The 25,563-nt window shown below is 39.7% G+C and overlaps 1 long non-coding RNA gene across 1 annotated transcript; it reads right to left on the bottom strand.

The window, feature by feature from the left end:
• Positions 1-337: 337 nt before the first annotated feature.
• Positions 338-18,999, bottom strand: LOC138874418 (uncharacterized). The gene is made up of 3 exons (XR_011401400.1): positions 18,835-18,999; positions 13,072-13,144; positions 338-640 (listed from the first exon to the last, which is right to left on the bottom strand). It is a non-coding gene; the product is annotated as an uncharacterized lncRNA (long non-coding RNA).
• Positions 19,000-25,563: the final 6,564 nt, after the last annotated feature.

Here is a 25,563-nt window from a genome sequence, read left to right as displayed (position 1 = left end):
AACATGCAAAAAATTAAATCCTAAATGCAAATGCAGCATATTTTGTATTTTTCATTAATTAACAAACGAAATGCACAGACAAAAATGCAAATAATTAACAGCAAATGCCACAACATCCACAAAATTGCAAATAATGAAACGAAATTGCTTTGTTTTGAATTTATGGGAGTATTTCATGCAGGGCAAAAATTATGTGCTCACGTTAACAAGTGATAAACACCTACATGACAGCGGAATATGAGATTTAAGCGGAAGTCTTAAATAAATATAAAACCAAAATGTTTCGAAAGTCAACACGTGTCTCTACCCAAAATTTGGTGTCACAATATCCATGGACTACTAAGAGTACTACATATAACAGTTTTGAAGGAATAATAACACTGTTTGTCTCGGATACATGAGATAACGGAACATAATAAAAGATAGAGGAGACGTCGGGCCTGCGGACGCATGCAAGGCTACCTCGGTGTCTCGGTGGACTGAATATGCTGGCTCCCCTACTGCTGCTGATCAAGTGTGGCTCCGGTGTCTGCACAGAGTGCAGTGTGTAGTATCAACACAACCGACCCCATGTGCTGGTAAGTGTCTGGCCTAACCCCGGTGAGGTAGTGATGAGGCTAGGACCAGATTCCAGATAAACCTGTGCAGTTATATGATATACAACAGAAATATAAACAGGTAATAACAGTTTGAAAGGGAGGGGGAAACATGCTTCGGGGAAACATATCAATTCTATCAGAAACTTAATAAAGTATGAAAGAACACTCGATGTCCACAATCAATAAAATAACAATACTATTGCGGCGCGCAACCCGATACCTTATCATTTAAGATTGTTGTGGTGTGCAACCCGATCCACATATATAACTGTTGCGGCATGCAACCCGATCCACATATATAAATGTTGCGGTGTGCAACCCGATCCAATATAATATCTGTTGCGGCGTGCAATCCGATCCAATATAATATCTATTGCGGCATGCAACACGATCCAATATAATATCTAATAATGTTGCAACGCGCAACCCATTCCAAATATATAGTCCACAATAATTATAATTAACCGTCCCAGCAAGGGATCAACAATTGTGACGACCCAAAGGGTCATCACCGAAATTCTTCCTTGTTCCGTGCTTCCGAGGCCTGAAAACCTCGCTTTTAATTGCCTCAATATTTCGTGCGCAGTCCGGGCGCGAAGCCGGAAAGCTTTTATGTTGAAATATGCGAATTTTGTGAGAAATTTGATGAATTTTGATATAAATATGCATAATATTAACTTTGGTCAACATTTTGGGTAAACGGACCCAGTCCTGTGATTCGACGATCCCGGAGGGTCCGTAGAAAATATGGGACTTGGGCGTGTTCCCGAAATTAAATTCCGAGGTCCCAAGCCCGAGAAATGATTTTTTGTGTGAAATTGTTTTCTGAAATTTATTAAGGAAAATGAAGAAGAAAATTGATCGAAAAACTGTGGTATCGGGCTCGTATTTTGGTTCCGACGCCCGGTACGAGTCTTAAATATGTTTTAAGCACTATCTGTAAAGTTTGGCTAAAAACGGACGTCATATGACGTGTTTCGGACTTAAAATGGGGAATTTGAGTTTTTATGAAAGTTGAAAGAAAACCATGTATTTTGAGGCTTGATCCTATGTATATGATGTTATCTTGGCGATTTGATCGCACGAGTAAGTCCGTAAGATGTTTTAAGGTGGTGTGCATTTTTATTTTGGAGCACCGAGGGCTCGGGTGAGTTTCGAGTGGGGTCCGGGAGGGTCTTAGAATTAAAAATGCAGATTCAGGTGTTGCAGGCCCAGCGCGGCAGTGGTCATTTCCGCGCGGTCCACGCCGGTAGCCACACGGCCGCAGTGCTTTTCTGTGCGGTCCGCGTGGTGGAGTTCTGAGGGTCGGTAGTTCAGGTCGGCCAGCGCGGAGAGCCCACTTCTTCCTTCCCTCGGCGCGGCCGCGGTACATTTCCGCGTGGTCCGCGGTGGCAGCCACGTGGCCGCGGTGCATTTCTATGCGGTCCGCGCCAGCCCCCAGCAAAATGTATAAATTCGGGATTTTCAGTCATTTTCCACTTTTCAAAAACCCAAAACCTAAGAGGCGATTTTCCAAACAACTCTTTTTCTTCAAAACGACTGGTAAGTGATTTCTAACTCATTTTCTTCACTTCTTAACATCTTTTAACATGATTTCAACTTCAAAACAAAGATTTTCATGGGGGAAATTGGGTGTTTTTGGTAGAACCTAAGTTTTCTACAAATTGAGGAGTTGGACCTCAATTTGGGGTCCGATTTCAAAACAAAGCATATATTTGGATTCGTGGGAGAATGGGTAACCGGGTTTTGGTCCTAACCTCGAGTTTTGACCATGTGGGTCCGGGGGTGTTTTTGACCTTTTTGGGAAAAACCTTGTAAAAATTATTTTCATGCATTGGGATTGATCCATTTAGTAATTATTAATGTGATTGAGTAACTTATGACTAGATTCGAGCGGATTGGTGGTGGAATCAAGAGGTAAAGCTATACTAGAAGCGTGAGTTGAGTTTGGAGCATTCGAGGTAAATGTTTGTTCTAACTTTGGCTTGAAGGAATAGGATTAGGATGTTATTGATACTTGCTAATGTGGAGTACGGTGTATAGGCATGGTGACGGTTATCTATGCACCGGAGTCTAGCATGACCGTGAGTCTTAATTGCTTTTAATTCGAATAATGTGACACAATCCCCTTGTTTACTTGATGAGTTTCATATAATGGGAACGATTGAGGTAGAATTGGGATTGGTGTACTTTTGGAGCGTTAGCTCGAACATGAATGTGTTAGTTGAGGAAGAAGTGATTTAAAAAGAGAATGTGTTGTGAGTATTCCCTTGCCGGGATGTGTAGACTGATATATATTCTCCCTTGTCGGGATATTTTGGGCTGTTAGCTGTACCCTTGTCGGGTTAAAGGTATTGAGTTGTTATTCTCCCCTGAAGGGGTCTACTATATGAAGTCAGATATTATGAACTATATTATGGGATCGTGTGGCACGCCGTCCACTTATATATGATATTATGGGATCGTGTGGCACGTCGTCCACTTATATATGATATTATGGGATCGTGTGGCACGCCGTCCACTTATATATGATATTATGGGATCGTGTGGCACGTCGTGCCCTTATATATGATATTATGGGATCGTGTGGCACGTTGTCCACTTATATATGATATTATGGGATCGTGTGGCATGTCGTCCACTTATATATGATATTATGGGATCGTGTGGTACGTCGTCCACTTATATATGATATTATGGGATCGTGTGGTACGTCGTCCACTTATATATGATATTATGGGATCGTGTGGCACGCCGTCCACTTATATACGATATTATGGGATCGTGTGGCATGCCGTCCACTTATATTTGATATTATGGGATCGTGTGGCACGCCGTCCACTTATATACTATATTATGGGATCGTGTGGCACGCCGTCCACTATATATATATTATGGAAACCGGAGTTTCTTCTGTTTATTTTCGATATTTCATTTTTATCTGTTACTCCCCGATAGCATGTCCCCTCCCAGTTTTACTTTGTATTATTTTGTTATTGTTTTCTTGCACTTGTTATATATATCTGTACAGGTTAATTATGGTAGGTCCTGTCTAGCCTCGTCACTACTTCGCCGGGGTTAGGCCAGGCACTTACCAGCACATGTGGTCGGTTGTGCTAATGCTGCACTCTGTGCATTTTTGTGCACAGATCAAGGAGCAGCTTTCGGACCGCATCAGTAGGACTTTTGGGAGCTATCTTCAGTCCAGGGGCTCCCGAGGTAACCTAGCTGGCGTTTGCAGGCCGAAGTCCCTTTCCATGTTTTTCGTTTGTTTATCTTGTATCTAACAAACATGATGTATTTACCTTTCAAACATTATTTGTAGCATTCTGTAGTAGTCTGTGAGCTAGTGACACCAAACTCTGGGTAGCATTTTGGTTCAAACTTCCGCACTTTTGGTTTTCAGTTGTTTTCAATTTAAAGTCTTCCGCTTAGATTTTGTCTCGCTTATTATATAGTTGAAAGAAAGCAGGAAAGGTGTCTTACACATTCGGCTTGCCTAGCTCCGACAGTAGGCGCCATCACGACACCCGATGGTGGGAAATCCGGGTCGTGACAAGTTGGTATCAGAGCCCTAGGTTACTTAGGTCTCACAACTCACGGACAAGCTCAGTAGAGTCTGAGGGATCGGTACGAAGACGTCTCTATTTATCCCGCAGAGGCTACTGAGTTAGGAAAACTTCACTTTGTTCATTCTTGTCGTGCGATTCTATTTCTCAAGTACTGATTATCTTTCCACTTTGTTCTTTCGCCGATGGCGAGAACACGTGCTTCCTCTTCTACCACGCAGCAGCCTGAGCCCCCAGCAGCAGCTCCTATTAGGGGCAGAGGGCGAGGTCGAGGCCGAGGCCGGGGCAGAGCTCAGCCCCGAGCAGCAGTTCCAGCGATGGAGCCTCAGGTCGATTTTGAGGAGGAGGTTCCGGCCCCAGCTGTTCCAGTGGGCCCAACTTAGGTCCTAGAGGGTTTCATGGCCACTCTAGTGCTTCAGGACGCTTTGGTCCGATTGGTAGGCTTTATGGAGGGCATTTCTAGAGCGGGTTTGCTTCCCGTAGCTCCAGCCACATCTCAGGCTGGGGGAGGAGTTCAGACTCCCGATACTCGTACTCTAGAGCCGGTAGCTCCTCAGGCTCAGGTTCCAGCAGTTCAGCCAGCCGTGGCAGTTCAGCCAGCTGTGGCATCCCAGCCAGGTATTGCGGCTCAATCCAGTGATGGTGCGGCTATGTCCGCTGATGCTTTGTGGAGGCTTGATCGTTTCACCAAGCTCTTCACTACTACATATAGTGGCACTCCCTCAGAGGACGCTCAGGATTTTATATTCAGCTGTCATGAGGTTCTACGGACTATGGGCATTGTAGAGACCAATGGGGTTGACTTCGCCACTTTTCGCCTGACAGGATCCGCCAAGACTTGGTGGAGGGATTTCTGTTTAGCCAGGCCAGCAGGGTCGCCATCATTGACCTGGGATCAGTTTTCAGACTTATTTCTGGGGAAGTTTCTTCCAGTTACTCAGCGAGATGCTCTTCGCAGGCAGTTTGAGCATCTCCAGCAGGGTCCTATGACGGTTACCCAGTATGAGACCCAGTTCATTGATCTCGCTCGTCACGCTATTGTGATACTCCCCACCGAGAGAGAGAGAGGGGGTGTGGAGGTTTGTCGATAGGTTGGTTCAACCGATCCGTGTTCAGATGGCCATGAGTGCCGGGAGTGAGATTACATTTCAAGAGGCGGCAGATGGTGCCCGTCGGATAGAGCTGGCACTTTCTCAAGGAGGTGGTCATGGGTCTGATAAGAGGCCCCGTTATTCTGGTAGATTCAGTGGTACCTCGTCTGGAGGTAGGGATTCTTATGGTAGAGGCCATCCTTCGAGGCCCTTTCAGTCAGCTCTCCAGGCTTCTCATGGTACACCAGGTGGTCGTGGTTCTCAGCCGCAGTATTCTGACCAGCAGCTCTTCAGTTCACCATCAACACCTATCAGTGCACCACCACTTCGTTATTCTCAGTAGTCGAGGGCTTGTTATACTTGCGGAGATGTGAGTCACATTGCCAGATATTGCCCTCGAGCTTCCATCAGCTCGCAGCAGCAGGGTCCTCGCCTGATGATCCAGGCACCAATTGCCCCACAGCCTACCCAACCAGCTAGAGGCGGGGGTAGAGGACATAAAGGTGGAGGTAGAGGTCTTAGATGTGGAGCTCAAACCGCTAGAGGTAGGGGTCAGCCAGCAGCAGATCGTCCCAGGGATATGATTCAGGGAGGTGGGGCCCAGCCCCGTTGTTATGCCTTGCCAGCTAGGCCAGAGGCTGAGTCATCAGATGCTGTGATTACAGGTACTATTCTGGTCTGTGATAGGGATGCTTCTGTGCTATTTGATCCCGGATCTACGTATTCATATGTGTCGTCCTATTTTGCACCCTATTTGGTTTATGCCTAGTGACTCGTTGAGTATTCCTGTTTATGTGTCAACACCGGTGGGTGATTCTATTGTGGTTGACCAAGTTCATCGTTCTTGTATCGTAGTGTTTGGGGGTCTTGAGACCCGTGTTGATTTGTTGCTTTTGGACATGGTCGACTTTGATGTTATATTAGGGATGGATTGGTTGTCCCCGTATCATGCGATCTTGGATTTCCATGCCAAGACCGTGACCTTGGCGTTGCCAGATTTGCCCCGATTAGAGGGGAAAGGGACTTCTGGTCATTGTACCCGCAGTGTATCTCGTATGTGAAGGCTCGACGTATGGTCGAGATGGGATGTTTGGCCTACGTGGCGTATGTTCTCGATTCTAGCGCGGAGGTTCCTTCTATTGATTCTGTGCCCTTTGTTCGGGAGTTTCCTGAGGTTTTCCCTTCAGACCTGTCGGGTATGCCGCCCGACAGGGATATTGATTTTTGTATTGATCTGGCTCCGGGAACTCAACCCATTTCCGTTCCGCTGTATCGTATGGCGCCGCCAGAATTGAAGGAGTTAAAGGATCACTTTCAGGATTTACTTGAAAAAGGTTTCATTAGACCCAGTGTTTCGCCTTGGGGCACACCAGTGCTATTTGTGAAGAAAAAGGATGGTTCGATGAGGATGTGCATTGATTATCGGCAATTGAACAAGGTGACGATTAAGAACAAGTACCCACTGTCGAGGATCAACGACTTATTCGACCAGCTTCAGGGTGCGAGGGTGTTTTCAAAGATAGATCTGAGATTTGGCTACCACCAACTGAGGATTAGGGCATCTGATGTCCCTAAGATAGCATTTCGCACTCGGTATGGGCACTATGAGTTTTTGGTCATGTCATTTGGATTGACTAATGCCCCAACAACGTTCATGGAGTTGATGAACTGAGTGTTCAGACCTTATTTGGACTTGTTCGTGATAGTTTTCATTGACGATATTCTTATATACTCCCGCAGTCAGGAGGAGCATGAGCAGCACCTCAGAGCGGTTCTTCAGACCCTGATGGGTAGTCAGTTGTATGCTAAGTTCTCGAAGTGCGAGTTTTGGCTGAGTTCGATAGCATTCCTGGGTCATGTCATGTAAGCAGCAAGTATTCAGGTAGGCATGAAGAAGATAGAGGCAGTCAAGAACTGGCCTCGACCAGCTTCAGCTACGGAGATTCAGAGTTTTCTGGGGTTAGCAGGTTACTACCGTCGGTTCGTGGAGGGGTTTTCATCCATTGCAGCCCCTATGACCAGATTGACCCAGAAAGGTGCCCAATTCAGATGGTCAGACGAGTGTGAGGCGAGCTTTCAGAGGCTCAAGGCAGCTCTGACCACGACACCGGTGTTGGTTTTGCCCACAGGTTCAGGGCCCTACACAGTCTATTGTGATGCATCTCGTATTGGACTTGGTGCAGTGTTGATGCAGGATGGCAAGGTCATTGCCTCTGCCTCGAGGCAGTTGAAGGTTCATGAGAAGAACTATCCAGTGCATGATTTGGAGTTGGCAGCCATTGTTCACGCATTGAAAATTTGGAGGCACTATCTGTATGGTGTGGCGTGTGAGGTGTTCAAGGATCATAAGAGTCTTCAGTATTTGTTCAAGCAAAAGGAGTTGAATTTGAGGCAGAGGAGGTGGTTAGAATTGTTGAAAGATTTTGACATCACTATCTTATATCACCCGGGAAAGGCCAATGTGGTGGCCGATGCCTTGAGTAGGAAGTCAGCCAGTATGGGCAGTCTGGCTTATATTCCGGTTGGTGAGAGACCGCTTGCTTTGGACGTTCAAGCTTTGGCCAATCAGTTTGTGAGGTTGGACATTTCTGAGCCTAGTCGAGTATTAGTTTGCACGGTCGCTCGTTCTTCGTTATTGGAGCGTATCCGTGATCGGCAATTCGATGAACCCCATTTGTGTGTCTTGAGAGACACGGTGCAACGTGGAGGTGCCAAGAAAGTAACCTTAGATGATGATGGCATATTGCGATTGCAGGGGAGAGTTTGTGTGCCCAATGTTGATGGGATTCAAGAGTTGATCTTAGCGGAGGCCCACAGTTCTCGGTATTCTATTCACCCGGGCGCCGCGAAGATGTATCAGGATCTGAGGCAACACTATTGGTGGCGTAAGATGAAGAAAGACATTGTTGCATATGTGGCTCGTTGTTTGAACTATCAGCAGGTTAAGTACGAGCATCAGAGTCCCGATGGTGTATTTCATAGGATTGAGCTTCCCGAGTGGAAGTGGGAGAGGATTACTATGGATTTTGTTACTGGACTTCCGATGACTCGGAAGAAGTTTGATGCAGTTTGGGTCATTGTTGATAGGCTGACCAAGTCAGCGCATTTTGTTCCTGTTGCAGCCACTTATTCGTCTGAAAGGCTAGCCGAGATTTATATTAGGGAGATTGTTCGCCTTCATGGGGTGCCGCTATCTATTATTTCAGATCGGGGTACGCAGTTTACCTCGCATTTCTGGAGAGTGGTTTAGCGAAAGTTGGGCACCCAGGTTGAGTTGAGTACAGCATTTCATCCCTAGATGGACGGTCAGTCCGAGAGGACTATTCAGATTCTTGAGGCTCGTGGGACCAGTTTTTGCCTTTAGTAGAGTTCGCCTACAACAACAGCTACTAGTCCATCATTCAGATGGCTCTGTATGAAGCGTTGTATGGTAGACGATGTTGGTCTCCAGTTGGATGGTTTGAGCCGGGAGAGTCTCGATTATTGGGTACGGATCTGGTTCAGGAGGCCTTGGACAAGGTCAGGATTATTCAGGATAGACTTCGTACAGCTCAGTCCAGATAGAAGAGTTATGCAGACCGCAAGGTCAGAGATGTTGCTTTCATGGTTGGTGAGCGGGTATTGCTCCATGTATCGCCTATGAAGGACGTGATGAGATTTGGGAAGAAGGGCAAGCTCAGCCCTAGGTTCATCGGTCCATTTGAGATTCTTGATCGTGTGGGAGAGGTGGCTTATAGACTTGACTTGCCACCTAGCTTGTTAGCTGTGCATCCCGTGTTTCATGTATCTATGCTCCGGAAGTATCGCAGAGATCCATCGCACGTGTTAGATTTCAGCACTGTCCAATTGGACAAAGATCTGTCATATGAAGAGGAGCCGGTGGCTATTCTAGACCGGCAGGTTCGACAGTTGAGGTCGAAGAGTTTTCCTTCGGTGCGTGTTCAGTGGAGAGGTCAGCCTCCTGAGGCATCGACCTGGGAGTCCGAGTCCGATATGCGGAGCCGTTATCCTCATTTATTTCCCGACTCAGGTACTTCTTTTTTTTGTCCGTTCGAGGACGAACGGTTGTTTTAGAGGTGGAGAATGTGACGACCCAAAGGGTCATCACCGAAATTCTTCCTTGTTCCATGCTTTCAAGGCCTTGAAAACCTCGCTTTTAGTTGCCTCGATATTGCGTGTGCAATCCGGGCGCGAAGCCGGAAAGCTTTTATGTTGAAATATGCGAATTTTGTGAGAAATTTGATGAATTTTGATATTAATATACATAATATTGACTTCGGTCAACATTTTGGGTAAACGGACCCGGACCTGTGATTCGACGGTCTCGTAGGGTCCTTAGAAAATATGGGACTTGGGCATGTTCCCGGAATTAAATTCCGAGGTCCCAAGCCCGAGAAATGAATTTTGTGTGAAATTGTTTTCTGAAATTTATTAAGGAAAATAAAGAAGAAAATTGATCGGAAAACTATGATATCGGGCTCATATTTTGGTTCTGACACCCGATACGAGTCTTAAATATGTTTTAAGCACTATTTGTAAAGTTTGGCTAAAAACGGACGTCATATGACGTGTTTCGGACTTAAAATGGGGAATTTGAGTTTTTATGAAAGTTGAAAGAAAACCATGTATTTTGAGGCTTGATCCTATGTATATGATGTTATCTTGGCGATTTGATCGCACGAGTAAGTTCGTAAGATGTTTTAAGGTGGTGTGCATGTTTGGAGCCCCGAGGGCTCGGGTGAGTTTCGAGTGGGGCCCGGGAGGGTCTTAGAATTAAAAATGCAGGTTCAGGTGTTGCAGGTTCAGGTGTTGCAGGCCCAGCGAGGCCGCGGTCATTTCCGCGCGGTCCGCGCTGGCAGCCACGCAGCCGCAGTGCTTTTCTGTGCGGTCCGCGTGGTGGAGTTTTGAGGGTCGGTAGTTCAGGTCGACCAGCGCGGCCACCCACCAAATCAGTGCAGTCCGCGCTGGGTGGGTTTCAGAGAGCCCAGTTCTTCCCTCCCTCGGCGCGGCCGCGGTACATTTCCGCGAGGTCCGCGCTGGCAGCCACGCGGCCGTGGTGCATTTCTATGCGGTCCGTGCCAGCCCCCAGCAAAATGTATAAATTCGGGATTTTCAGTCATTTTTCCACTTTTCAAAAACCCAAAACCTAAGAGGCTATTTTCCAAACAACTTTTCTTCTTCAAAATGATTGGTAAGTGATTTCTAACTCATTTTCTTCACTTCTTAACATCTTTTAACATGATTTCAACTTCAAAACAAAGATTTTCATGGGGGAAATTGGGTGTTTTGGGTAGAACCTAGGTTTTCTACAAATTGAGGAGTTGGACCTCAATTTGGGGTCTGATTTCAAAACAAAGCATATATTTGGATTCGTGGGAGAATGGGTAACCGGGTTATGGTCCGAACCTCGAGTTTCGACCATGTGGGTCCGGGGGTGTTTTTGACCTTTTTGGGAAAAACCTTGTAAAATTTATTTTCATGCATTGGAATTGATCCATTTAGTAATTATTAATGTGATTGAGTAAGTTATGACTAGATTCAAGCGGTTTGGTGGTGGAATCAAGAGGTAAAGCTATACTAGAAGCGTGAGTTGAGTTTGGAGCATTCGAGGTAAGTGTTTGTTCTAACTTTGGCTTGAAGGAATAGGATTAGGATGTTATTGCTACTTGCTAATGTGGAGTACGGTGTATAGGCATGGTGACGGCTATCTATGCACCAGAGTCTAGTATGACCGTGAGTCTTAATTGCTTTTAATTCGAATAATGTGACACAATCCCCTGGTTTACTTGATGAGTTTCATATAATGGGAACGATTGAGGTAGAATTGTGATTGGTGTACTTTTGGAGCGTTAGCTCGAACATGAATGTGTTAGTTGAGGAAGAAGTGATTTAAAAAGAGAATGTGTTGTGAGTATTCCCTTGCCGGGATGTGTAGACTGATATATACTCTCCCTTGTCGGGATATTTTGGGCTGTTAGTTGTACCCTTGTCGGGTTAAAGGTATTGAGTTGTTATCCTCCCCTGAAGGGGTCTACTATACGAAGTAAGATATTATATACTATATTATGGGATCGTGTGGAACGTCGTCCACTTATATATGATATTATGGGATCGTGTGGCACGTCGTCCACTTATATATGATATTATGGGATCGTGTGGCACGCCGTCCACTTATATATGATATTGTGGGATCGTGTGGCACGTCGTCCCCTTATATATGATATTATGGGATCGTGTGGCACGCTGTCCACTTATATATGATATTATGGGATCGTGTGGCATGCCGTCCACTTATATATGATATTATGGGATCGTGTGGCACGCCGTCCACTTATATATGATATTATGGGATCGTGTGGCACGCCGTCCACTTATATATGATATTATGGGATCGTATGGCACGCCGTCCACTTATATACTATATTATGGGATCGTGTGGCATGCCGTCCACTATATATATATATATATATATATATATATATATATATTATGGAAACCGGAGTTTCTTCTGTTTATTTCCGATATTTCATTTTTATCTGTTACTCCCCGATAGCATGTCCCCTCCCTGTTTTACTTTGTATTATTTTGTTATTGTTTTCTTGCACTTGTTATATATATCTGTACAGGTTAATTATGGTAGGTCCTGTCTAGCCTCGTTACTACTTCACCGGGGTTAGTCCAGGCACTTACCAGCACATGTGGTCGGTTGTGCTGATGCTGGACTCTGTGCATTTTTGTGCACAGATCAGGGAGCAACTTTCGGACCGCAGCAGTAGGACTTTTGGGAGCTATCTTCAGTTCAGGGACTCCCGAGGTAGCCTAGCTGGCGTTCGCAGGCCGACGTCCCTTTCCATGTTTTTCGTTTGTTTATCTTGTATCAGACAAACATGATGTATTTACCTTCCAGACATTGTTTGTAGCATTTTGTAGTAGTTCGTGAGCTAGTGACACCAAACTCTGGGTAGCATTTTGGTTCAAACTTCCGCACTTTTGGTTTTCATTTGTTTTAAATTTAAAGTCTTCCACTTAGATTTTGTCTCGCTTATTATATAGTTGAAAGAAAGCAGGAAAGGTGTCTTAAACATTCGGCTTGCCTAGCTCCGTCAGTAGGCGCCATCACGACACCCGATGGTGGGAAATCTGGGTCGTGACAACAATAGACTACACTATCCCGGCATGGGAACTCCACAGTACAAGTATATAGTCCCGGCAAGGGAGAAACAGCCATAGCCAAACTTGTTCCAACACCTAGCTATCTCAACTATAACTCAACTAGTTTCAACATCTAACTACCTCAGCTATAACTAAACTTGTTACAACACCTAACTACCCAGCTATAACCAAACTTGTTACAACACCTAACACAAAGAATCATCAACCTAAGCATCAATAATATCAATTAATAACACAATGCAAGGGAACCTCAGCTCAACAATAGCCAGCAAGGGGCAGCATAATGATCTCTTTTCTTTCTCACTTTTACTTCACAATTCACTTCACAACTCGAGCCAATGCTCTAGAGTTTCGAGTATCACTTATACTTTCACAATTCGTTATACAACTGGAGCCAACGCTCCTACATGTTCATAGGTCACAATTCTTTCCACAACTTTACACTACAAATAGAAATTTTCACCAAGGCATGAATAATACAACGAGATCATGAAAATCACAAGATAAGACTCACGGTCATGCTTGACACCAATGCATAGATACACGTCACCATACCTATACGTCGTACTCTACAAGAAACAAATAGCAAATAGGACACAACTCCTAATCCCTCATGCTAAGATTAGACCAAACACTTACCTTGATGCCTCGAACACAACTCAAGCTTCAATTATAGCTTTACCCCTCGATTCCTCCGCCAATTCTCTCGTATCTAGACACAAGTTACTTAATTACATCAATAAATGCTAAATTAATCAATTTGAATGCATGAAAATGAGTTCTCCAAAGTTTTACCCGAAAAGTCAAAATCGCCCTGGGCCCATGTGGTCCAAACCCGATGTTCGAACCAAAACATGATTACCCATTCCCCCACGAGCTCAAATATGTAATTTGTTTTGAAATCGGACCTCAAATCGAGGTCCAAAACCCCAATTTTTGAAAAACCTAGGTTCTACCCAAAACACCCAATTTACCCCATGAAAATCATTGATTTGAAGTTAAAATCATGTTAAAAGATGTTAATGGTTGAAGAAAAATAGTTAAAAATGACTTACAATTGATTTGTAGAAGAAAGGTTGTTTGAAAAATCGCCTCTTATGTTTTTGGGGATTTGAAAAATGAAAAATGACTGAAAATCTCGTCTATTTATACCCCTCTCAGACCCCCCTGTGTGGACCGCACAGAGTCGACTGCGGCTGCACAGCAGCGCCCTGTGCGGCCCGCGGCCGCACAGCCTTCACCGCGCATCATACAAGGTCGACCGTGGACCGCACTGGTGGGGTTCAGAGACCTGCAATTTCTGGTTTTAAGCCTAAAACATTCGGAAACCTACCCAAAACTCACCCGAGCCATCGGAACTCCAAACCAAGTGCACACAAAACCTCAAGAACATCCTACAGACTTATTCGTGTAATCAAATCATCAAAATAACGTCATGAACATCAAATTAAATCTCAAGATCAATGAAATCTTCTCAAAACTTCTTTAAACATCAACTTTGCAATTTAAGTCCAAATCACATCATATGACATCCGTTTTTCACCAAATTCCACAAAAATATCTTAAATCATATATAAGACCTGTACCGGACGTCGGAACCAAAATACGGGCCCGATACCATCATGTTCTAATCAAATTTCATTTCAAATTTTTTTAAACAATTTCATAAAATAATTTTCTTTGAAAATTCATTTCTCGGGCTCGGGACCTCGAAATTCGATTCCGGTCATACGCTCAAGTCCCATATTTTTCTACGGACCCTTCGGGACCGTCAAGTTACGAATCCGGGTCCGTTTACCCAAAATGTTGACCGAAGTCAAATTTTATTCATTTTACAGTCAAAACTAATAAATTTTCACAAAATTTCATATTTAAACTTTCCGGCTACGCGCTCGTACTGTGCACACAAAATCGAGGTGACTTTAAATGAGGTTTTCAAGGCCTCAAAACACGGAGTTTCGTTTTAAAACAAGTGATGACCCAAATATAATAATAAAAATAATCATTTAAAAACTTTTTTATATGAAACCAACTGCTTATACTTAATTGTTCTAATTTTATTAAAGCGTTCTTTTGTAATACTACTAATCCACTATTTGGATCTTCACCTGTGATTAAGCTATGTATTTTATTTGTAAAATTATAAGGATTTGGTCCCATGTCTATTAAGGTTTGAAAGTCTTGTAGAAATTCTCACTTATATGCTTCCCATAAGCCCTTTGTTGACTCTCCTAAGAATGTCTCCATATATTTATACATTTTTTCTGCGTCTGGGTCATTATAAGTTTTTATAAAGTCTGCCACTAATATTCCTTTCCATAGGTCTATTACTGAGTTCCACATTTGTGGTTCATGAGCTGCTATATTTAGTATTTTACCTTTACTTCCGCCCTCCTGTAACCTTTTAGGTCCTTCTATAGGCATCCTTTTTCCTGATAGTTTTACATTTTCTATTTCTGTCTCTTGATCTACTCTATGTACTCTTCTTCTAGGTACATTTCCAGTGCTAGTATCTTTTGTACTTTGATGAGTTGTTCTCTGAAATGGGGTTGGACTAGAACTAGTTGATTCCATTAATTCTTTTAGACTTATTAGAGATTCTGTTTCTACTTCTTCATAACTATCTTTTATTTCTTCAAAAATTTGATCAAATTTATCCGATTTTTTCTGTGAAATATTTTCTTTTCTATATCCCCAATTATCTATTCTTAATTCGCATTTCTTAAAATGTTCTTCTACTTCGCCTAAGGTTAATCTTCCAAGTTTACATCCTTTATATTGGAAAGTCTTATTTTTATTTTCTTTAACTAATCTCCTTGCTTTTTATAAGGCAATGTCTACTTCAAATTCGTCTTGTATCATTTCAACATTCATAAATTCAGTATCGTTATCTTCTACCGTACTTTCGGTTCCATCATCCATTTCTTTATGGGTAGAATAATTATAATCAGTAAACCTAATTGAAGTTTCTCCTTTTGAATTGGTGTACATCAAATGAGATTCTAGTTTAAATATTTTTGGCTTTGCAAAATTTTCTAGGTTCCATTCTAATCCAACATATTCTTCTGGGTTTATCTTAATAGGTTTTATTAATTTTATTCCTCAATTTCCCATTACTTCCACCACATCGTCTACTCTAATTTTAAATTTTGTATTACTATTAGTTGTCATTTTTCCTATGAAACCTACACATATCAGTAGATTATTTCCATTATTCATTTCTTCATATCCTTTAGTTTGTATTCCTATTTTAATATTTTTTTCAATTTCTGCTAAATTTATCATGAAGTCTGGGCTAATATAAAATATTCCTCCATTATTGGTCATGTCTACTTCTGTTAAACCTATTATAGATTTCTTTTGATCTGACCATCTGTCATCATATACTACTACTAGTACTTTAGTTCCTAAATTTTTTCTAGTTAGTCCTTTTAATCCGAGTACTATTAATCCCATATGCATTAAATTCTTTTTATAATTTTTTATTTGTCATATTGATTCTGGGTTAATTAAATTTTAATGTTGCCACTTTATTTCCTATGGCTGATAATTGCTCTTCTTTGTAATGCCTATACAATTGAGAATTATTTGAAAAATATCTTGTATTATATAATATTTTCGGATTAAGTAACCTTAGTTGGTTTTGTTGAAAAATTTGTATATCTTTGTCTATATCAATTATTTCGTCTAGTTTCTGATTTTCTTCTTGTCTTTTTCTAGTTAAAATTCTTGCTAACATATTATTACCATTTTATGTTTTTTGAAAAACTTATGCGTGATCTTTCTTCGTTCATTGCTCTTGACCTACTTGGAAAAGGTCCACTTTTGTGGTGGTTTTCTTAATTTAAGTATATCTTTTTGCGGTGTTATTTCTACTCTTTTTAATTAGTCTATTAAATCGTCTACTTTTGGAGTTTCAGTTTTTATCTCTTTTTCTTTAATAATTTTATCTAATTTTTTATTAATTTCTAACAATAGTACTATTAAAGTATTATTTTGTTTTATTATTGTTTGATTTGCTTTCCCTTGAGGAGTATAACTGGTCAATCTTTCTGGATTGGGCTGAATTCTTTCTGTGAATTTTAATGCTTCTTCATATACTGGATCTAGTTCTAGTTGTAAATCACTCATGAAAGAGAGATTTCTTTTATTGTGTCTATCTTTTCTTTTAAAGTACTTATCTCACTTTTTAATACTTCTACTTGATGTGTTATTTTTTCTACTAATCTGGTTGTTTGTATTTCTAGTTCTTTAAGTTTTTCTGAAATAGTTTTAATTAATTTTTCTATCTCATTTTTGGTAGGTATTTTTTCTAGATTAAACTTATTGTTCAGGAATTGTATTTTTCTGTCTATTTCTAGTTCTTGTGATTTTAAGAAATCTAAATTTTGCTCTAATTTTGCTAGTGTCTTTCTTTGTTTAGTTTGTAATGCTTCCACTAGTTCTAGCGTTCTTATTATGTTTTTATTATTTTCTTGGGTTTTTTCTCCAAAGTTGATTATTAAATCTACTAAAGTATTGTATTGTTTATCTTCGTTATGTAATATATGTTCTCCACTACTAAAATTGCACTTAATTACTGTATTACCTTTTAATGTTCTATACTTCTTTTCTGGGTATATTTTTAAATCTAAATATTCTAGGTTCTTTAATTTATCTATTTTGTTCAACCTAATAGTATCCAAATTTTTAGGTTCTTAAAGAATTTTATTCTTTGATTTTCTAAATATATTTCTCCTTCTATATATTGTATTTCCCACTCTAAAGCTGATAAGTTTTCTGAACTAATACTACGCTTTACGATATAACTTAGTTCTCTATTTATTTTTAGATCTGATTTTTTTTATTTGTTTAGCTAATTCTAAAGTTGATATTAATAGAGTCCTAACTTTCTGTAGTATTTTCTTTAATTCTTCTTTTCTCTGTATATTTCTACTTAAAATCCAATAGTTACAAGCTATTTCTTTAGCTAAAGGATGTTGTCTTAACATATATGTTATCCTACTGGGATATGTTTTATCTTATTTCTGATGGTTCTGATGTAATCCTTTTCTTGTTGTATTTCAATCTTAATTCTTTCTATTTCAAAAAGAAGGAAATTTTGAAAATTTTCAGTATTTACAATATCTAGTTATGGGTTTTGGAAAAAGCTAATATCTCTGCACCTATACTACTCATATTTCCTTTTTCTCTATATTTACCACTTTGGTAAGCACATATTTTTTCTGTGTTTTTATCACTATATTTATTTGTGGATTAAATAGTTTTAAATTATATATATTAAATAAACAAGAAGTAACAATTAGAACCGATTGCGAAGCCATAGTTAAGTTTCACCAAAAGATAAACGCAAAGAATAGTAGTAGAAGAAGATGGTTAAATTTTGTTGATACTATATCAATATATAATTTGGTTTTTGAACACATTAAAGGAAAAGATAATAATTTAGCAGATCAGTTAAGTAGGCTTAAAATTACTGTCAATTAATAAAAAAATATTTTACATGTACAGCATGAGACCAACAGTTTCCAAGACTGACGACAAAGGGAAGGACATTCAAGCCTCACCCTCAAACAGATTCTTGCAGACAGGATTAGGCAATATGGATAATTAATATATATATATATATATATATATATATATATATATATATATAATATAAAGTCTTAGAATATAAGATTGTAGGGTCTGTCTTTAGTAAGATTATAATCTTCTTCTTAGATGATATGATTTATGGTATGATAATATTAAAAATATCAGATGCAGTTGTTTTCTATATATATCTGAGCAGATACTACTATTGTGTTGTAGGTATATAAAATGTACGGCTAAATCTACTATTTAATAAAATCCGGTTTCTATGTCTATTATAAACTCTTCTAAACTTTGGGTAAGGCTTTTAGCAAAACTTTCTGGATGGGTATAATTATTTCGATTAATAGACATTAACAATATATATTTTTTGTGATTAAACTCTTATGTTGTGAAAATCCTACTCGGTACTCTCTCTCTCTTATTCTATAGACTTTTATAGTTACAGTGTTATCCAAATTATGAACTGAGATTACCCTTTTTTTTTAATTCACTATGTTCATCTCTTGTTCCCAATCTTTTAAAGATTTAAATCTTTTCTTAACTCTTTTTTCTTTAACCTCACCCTGGCCAAGGTTAAACGCTTATACCCTTCTTGATTATTTTCGGGTTTTACTTAACCGGTTTCTCCTAGAAATTTACAGGTTAATCCATCAGAATTGTTAAGAAATTGGGAAGCTAACCATATAATAAGAGTGATATCTAATAATCAAACATAATGAATATAAAGCTATACAGAATAACATAAAACTGTAAAAGAAGCAGGAGCAATATCTAGGAACATAATTTAGATAAAGATAAGTAACTTACATGTTTATAGGAGAGAGATTTCCCTTTCGGGAAACCCGAAAAAGTCCACTGGACTTGAAAATTAAAAACGATCACACATAAGCATAAGGACTTATTTATTTTACAAACTTAGAGGAGGAACTACTAAAGTATTCATAAGGAAATATTTTACAAAGTGTTTTGGAGGAGGGTTGGTGATGAAAAGAAGGTTTGGATGGGTTTTCTTCAGAGTGTTTTTCTTCTTCTTCTATCTTGTTTTTCTTCTTCTTTCTTCTCCCTTTTATAGCTAAGTTTTGGAATGGATTTGAAAACTGGATTCCAAACTCTTCAGAAATCTATCTTGTCCAACCTTGTAGGGTACTTCATTGGGCCCCATCTTCACATGGCTTGGTCGGAAATTCCCTTAGTGCTTGTAACTTTTTCTTCCACTCAAAAATTTATCTTGTCTTTTAGCACAGCTAACATTACCTTTTGTCACATCTTTTTTACTTTGTGTCACTTGTCACGTTTGTCTTTTAGCACAACTAGCATTTCTTCCCATCACATCTTCTTTATCGTTTTTCACCTTGGTACGCCAACATTATTGCTTTGTCTTCTACACCAGCATTATTGCTCTTCTTTTGTCTTTAGTGCTCTTAATTGTTGTTTAACTGATACCTTGCTTTTATGTGTCTAAATTATGTATAGCTATTGAATCAAAACTCATTCCAGAGTCATTCTCGTATGGATCTTGAGCATCTTGATAATTTAAGTGGTCTTCATAGTTATCATCTTCCCCTGAACTTTGAGTCCTTTCTGGATTTGGATTGAGACTAGGACTTGGATTAGGACTTGGATTCTTAACCATATGTTTGTCTTATTCTTCTTATTCTTAAAAGAATTTTTCTAATGTCTGTCTGATTATATTTTCTATTTTCTCATTTTTTTTCTTTTTTAAAATTATACCCTTCTTTTTAACTCTTTTCCCTGTGTTAATGTTCTGGGTAGTCTTCGTCTTGATGGATCTTCATCTTTACTTTTTGGCAAAGTGACAGCCATAATCGGATTTGGTGTGTCTTTACCGGTCACCGTTTGAACCGGACTAGCTGTATCATTATCCGATACAGTAGATCTTGCTGCATTCATTAGGGAATTCACACCTTCCTCATCCATTTTTGCTTGAGATGGAGAACTCTGTTTTGGACTGTTCATCTCTGTGTCTTGTTGAGGAATAACTTAAGTCTGAGATTGTGTTAATTCAAATCTTAATGCATGTACCCTGTGTTCTAGCACCTTCACTTGCTCCATAAGTTTTGTCTTTTATTGTAAACAAAGGGGCAAGGGAATAAACAAAATAATAGTAGAAATCCCGGCAAGGGTACACAATTAAACAATTAAATCCCGGCAAGGGAACAATTTAATAACTCTTTCTCAATTTTTACTTCAAAATTCACTTCACAACTCGAGCCAATGCTCTAGAGGTTCGATTATCACTTATTTTTTCACAACTCATTTCACAACTTGAGCAAATGCTCTAGAAGTTCAATTGTCACTTATACTTTCACAATTTCGCTATACAACCTGAGCCAACGCTCCTCAATGTTCATAGGTCACAATTCTTTCCACAAGCTTTATACAATAATTACAAATCTTCACCAAGGCATGAATAATACAATGAAATCATGAAAATCACAATACAAGACCCACGATCATGCTTGACACCAACATATAGATACTCGTCACCATGCAATACGTCACACTCGACAAGAAGCAAATAGCAAATAGGACACAACTACTAATCCCTCAAGCTAAGGTTAGACCAAACAGTTACCTTGATGCAACGAACACAATTCAAGCCTCAATTACCGCTTTACCTCTTGTTTCCACCACCAACTCGCTTGTATGTAGCCACAATTTGCTTAACGATATCAATAAATGCTAAATGAATGAATTCTAATGCATGAAAAATAGGTTTTATAAAGATTTCCCCAAAAAGTCCAAAATCGACCCCGGGCCCGCTTGATCCAAACCCGAAATTTGGACCTAAACCCGATTACCCATTCCCCCACGAGCTCAAATATGTAATTTGTTTTGAAATCGGACCTTAAATCGAGGTCCAAATCCTTATTTTTTGAAAAAACCTAGGTTCTACCTAAAACACCCAATTTCCCCCATGAAAATAATTGATTTGAAGTTGAAATCATGTTAAAAGATGTTAATGATTGAAGAAAACTAGTTAAAAATGACTTACATTTGATTTTGAGAAGAAGGTTATTTGAAAAATCGCCTCTTATGTTTTTGGGGTTTTGAAAAGCGAAAAATAACTGAAAAGTCCGTTTAAATATACTCCTCTCAGACCCTCTCTGTGGACCGCATAAAAAGTATTGCGGCCGCGGAGCTCCACCACGGACCACATAAAAAGGACTGCGGTCGCGGAGCTTCGCTGCGGACCGCAAGAAATCGAGCGTGGCCGCGGAGGCTCGTCCTTTCTCACCGCGGACCGCACAAATCCCGCAGCTGTCGCGGAGTCCCCACCGCGGCCGCGAAGTTTCCACCGCGGACCGTGAGACTTGGCTTCAGAGACCTGCAACGTCTCTAAATCTGCAACTTTTTCCTAAGTTCAAAACTTGCCGAAACACACTCGAGCCCTCAGGGCTCCTAACCAAACACACGTACTAACTCAACAACATCATACGAACTTATCCGTGCGATCAAATCGCCAAAATAACCTCAATAACAATGAATCAAACCTCAAAATTAAGAACTTTTTCTCAAACTTCATCAAGTATCAAATTTAGCAATTTAGGTCCGAATCACGTCAAACGACGTCCGTTTTCAACCAAACTTTACAGAAATGACTTAAACCATATATAAGACCTGTTCCGGGTGCCCGAACCAAAATACGGGCCCAATACCATCTCTTTCTAATTAAACTTCATTTCAAATTTCCTTAAAAATTTTCAGAAAACAATTTCCTTTAAAAATTCATTTTCTCGGGCTCGGGACCTCGGAATTCGATTCTGGGCATACGCCCAAGTCCCATATTTTTCTACGGACTCGGGATCTGAATCCGTTTACCCAAAATATTAACTGAAGTCAAATTTATTCATTTTACAGTGAAAACTTATTATTTTTCACAAAATTTCATATTTATGCTTTACGGCTACGCGCCCAGATTGTGCACACAAATCGAGGTGACTCTAAATGAGGTTTTTAAGGCCTCAGAATACGAATGTTTCGTTTTAAAATAAGTGATGACCCAAAAGGTCATCACAAATCCAAACAGTGGATTAGTAGTATTACAAAAGAACGCTTTAATAAAATTAGAACAATTAAGTATAACCAACTGGTTTCATATAAAAAAGTTTTTAAATGATTATTTTTATTATTGTACTATTAGTGGAAACGCTTTTGATCAAGATCTAGGTAAAAAATTATTTAATAAACTACCAGGAGTCTTAGAAAGAGAGATAAAAGAACGATGGTATAAAACAGAGAGAGTAATACAAAATCTTTATGTAAAATGGTCTATAGGACACAAAGTACAATGTATAATCGAAATACTACAAGAAAAATGTACTCATATACAAATACAAAAACAACTAAAATAGAATAATATTAGTTTCTGTAGATCAACTGTGTATACAACATAAAGTTATGACAAAAATAAATATAAAAAGAAAAAATATTGAAAATATAAACCTTAATACAATAAGGGATACAATAGAAAAAAATTATTATCTTAGAAATTCATCAGCTAAAAAACTATACCTAGATAGAGATAGACATGTTAGAAAGTATAGAACAGATAGAAATTATAAAAATAAACTAGAATGTTTTACTTGTAGTAGTGTAGAACACTTAGCAAATACGTGCCCAAACAGAATTAATAATAAAATAAAAAATTCACAGTTAATAGAAGATTTTCAAGAAACTCTAATAAATGTAAACGAATATATATCAGATAATGAAAGTATATACTCTATAGTAAGCATAGATATAGAAGAAAAAACTCAAATAGATACCTCAGAAGAAGAAGAAGAAGAAGAAGAAGAAGAAGAAGAAGAAGAAGAAGAAGAAGAAGAAGAAGAAGAATTAATAAATAAGATAGGATTAGAAAAATTAGATTTAGAAGAAACTACTTTTGTAAACATATCTGAGGAATGTACCCATAATTTTGAAAGAAATAAAGGATTAGATAGTAATCAGTATTTTATATGCAAATGGTACCCTAGTAAAAATAAAAGAGCTAAATGTAAATTATGTTATCTAGAAGGATGTATTTCATGTATAGAAAAAGAATTTGAAACAAAAATAAATAAAGAAGAAAAATACCAAGAAATAAATGATCCTACCATGAATTTGAGAATAATGACATTAGAAGCTAGAATAAATGAACTAGAAAAAAGAATACAAAAAATGGAAAATGGAAAAGAGAAATTAGAAGATATAAAAGAAAACATAACAACAGTAGAAGAAGAACTAATGAGTATTGAAAATTATGATGCGCTGATATGCAATGAAGATAAAACATTAAGTATAATAATTTTTTTAGCAAGAATCAAAATAGAAGATTACGAAATAGAAACATTAGCTCTAGTAGATTCCGGATGCACAAGATGTATAATAAATAAAAAGATAGTTCCCCTAAATCTAATCAAAACATTAGATAAGCTAGTTGCAGCAATGCATGTAACGACCCGACCGGTCGTTTTGATCTTTTACACTTTGATCGCCAGTTCTCGGGCATGACTTGCCCCGCTTGATGTATTATGACTGATGTAAATCATTGGTTTTGGTTTTCATGGAAATCAGAATGAAATTGAAAGAACAGTTCTCAGTTGTAGCTTAAAAATTTGAAGGTTTGACCAAGATTTGACTTATTTGTATATGAGCTCAGATTGGACTTTTTATGATTTGGTTAGCTCCGTTGGGTGATTTATGACTTAGGTGTGTGATCGGAATTGGTTTCTGAGGTTCAGAGTAGAATTAGGCTTGAATTGGCGAAGTTGAGATTTTGGCGATTTCCAGTTGGTAGGTGAGATTTTGATCCGGGGGTTGGAATGGAATTCTGAGAGTTGCAGTAGCTTTGTTGTGTTAATTGGGATGTGTGCGCAAAATTTCAGGTCATTTGGACGTGGTTTGGTTGGGTTTTGATCAAAAGCGTATTTCGGAAGTTTTTATAAAACTTAGGCTTGAATTCGATGTGATTTGGTAGATTTGATGTTTTTTGAGGTGTTTTGATGATTGGAATAAGTTTAAATAAGGTATTGGGTTATGTTTGCACTTTTGGTTGAGGACTCGGGGGCCTCGGGATGATTTCGGATGGTTATCGGAGAAGTTAGATGTTGGTTGCAACTTCAGATTTGCTGCTTCTGGTATTTTCACATCTGCGGTTTAGGGACCGCATATGCGGGTGATTCATCGCAGAAGCAAAAAAGGGTCAGATGGGCTGAGACCGCAGAAGCGGCTATGTGGACTGCAAATGATTACGAGGCTCGAGTCCGAGCTTTTGATGGTCAGGGCTGAGATCACTGATGCCCAGGCTGAAGCCGTAATAAGAGTAACTAAGGCTGGCCAAGAGATGGCGATCTATTTAAAGGAGACTACCGATGCTCAGGCTGAGCTGAGATAGATCCTCGACCGCGAATAGAGGATTGAAGAATATAATCGTTGCAAGTCTCGAAGAAAGACCCTCGAGGAGATCCGTGCTATGGGTTTCGCCCTCTCGGAAGAGTTGGCACGAGCGAGGGGGGACGAGCGTAATGCTCGGTTACTTCTGTCCAATGCTGAAGAAAGCGAAGACGAGGCCGGCAGGCCATATCTCCTATGGGGCATAGATTTCGCCATTTTATATAGCATTTTCAAAGCATGTTTGTAGATGGAGATTGCTTTTTTTCATATATGTGTATAAAAGAAAACCTTGCGCCTTTATTTCTTTTGTATCTCTTTCTATCTCGAATTTGGCCAGGTGAACTGATCTTTGAGTTAGTAGGAATCATTAGATTTGTGATATGGCCCTGAGGCTCATTAGGCTGGCCCGTAGGCTCTTACGCGCTTGGTCGATGCGACTTTTTAGATGGGCTGGCGACAATGGCTCTTATGCCTTGGGTCAGAACGACCATTTAGTGTAAGCTGGCATTTGAGCCCTTATACCTTGGGTCAGAGCAACCTTTTAGTGTAAGCTGGCGACAATGGCTCTTACGCGTTTGCTCTTAGGCATATTCAGTTAACTATTTTTGGTTCGGTCTCCGAATCGGGTTACGACTCGAGCTCATTCGACCCTCAAGTTTTTTAATTGCAAGCTGGCCCTTAGGTTCTTACGCATTGGGTTGGTGTGACCTTTTGTGTGGGCTGGCGATAGTGGCTCTTACGCCTTGGGCCAATGCAAGCATTTAGTGTGGGCTGGCGACAATGACTTATGCCTTGGGTCGAAGCGACCTTTTATTGGCTTTATTTTTCCCTCGTTAAGTACTTTTTGAAATAAATTTTGCCTAACTCTTTGACAGTTCGTTAAAAACCTCGATTACGAGTCGTTATGTGGCGATAACCGAGCATCTCGGGAGGTTTGGCTCGGAGGTTGAGTATCTCAAAGCCTGTGATTTGGAGCTGACATGGTCGAAGCTCTTTTGCCTATGTCGAGGGTAGCTTGTTTAACCGGTTCTTTTCGAAGTATATTCGGAGTAATTGAAGGTCTGTGATTTATAGCGACGGTCGGGCATCCCCGAGTCGCATTAGTTTGGATGGTACAGCCTTGTGAACAGAGTTATT

The sequence above is a fragment of the Nicotiana sylvestris genome, chromosome 8 (assembly GCF_000393655.2).
Source record: "Nicotiana sylvestris chromosome 8, ASM39365v2, whole genome shotgun sequence".
Taxonomy (NCBI): domain Eukaryota; kingdom Viridiplantae; phylum Streptophyta; class Magnoliopsida; order Solanales; family Solanaceae; genus Nicotiana; species Nicotiana sylvestris.
The sequence above is the reverse complement of the archived record's forward strand: the minus strand, read 5'-3'. Positions and strand labels throughout refer to the sequence as shown.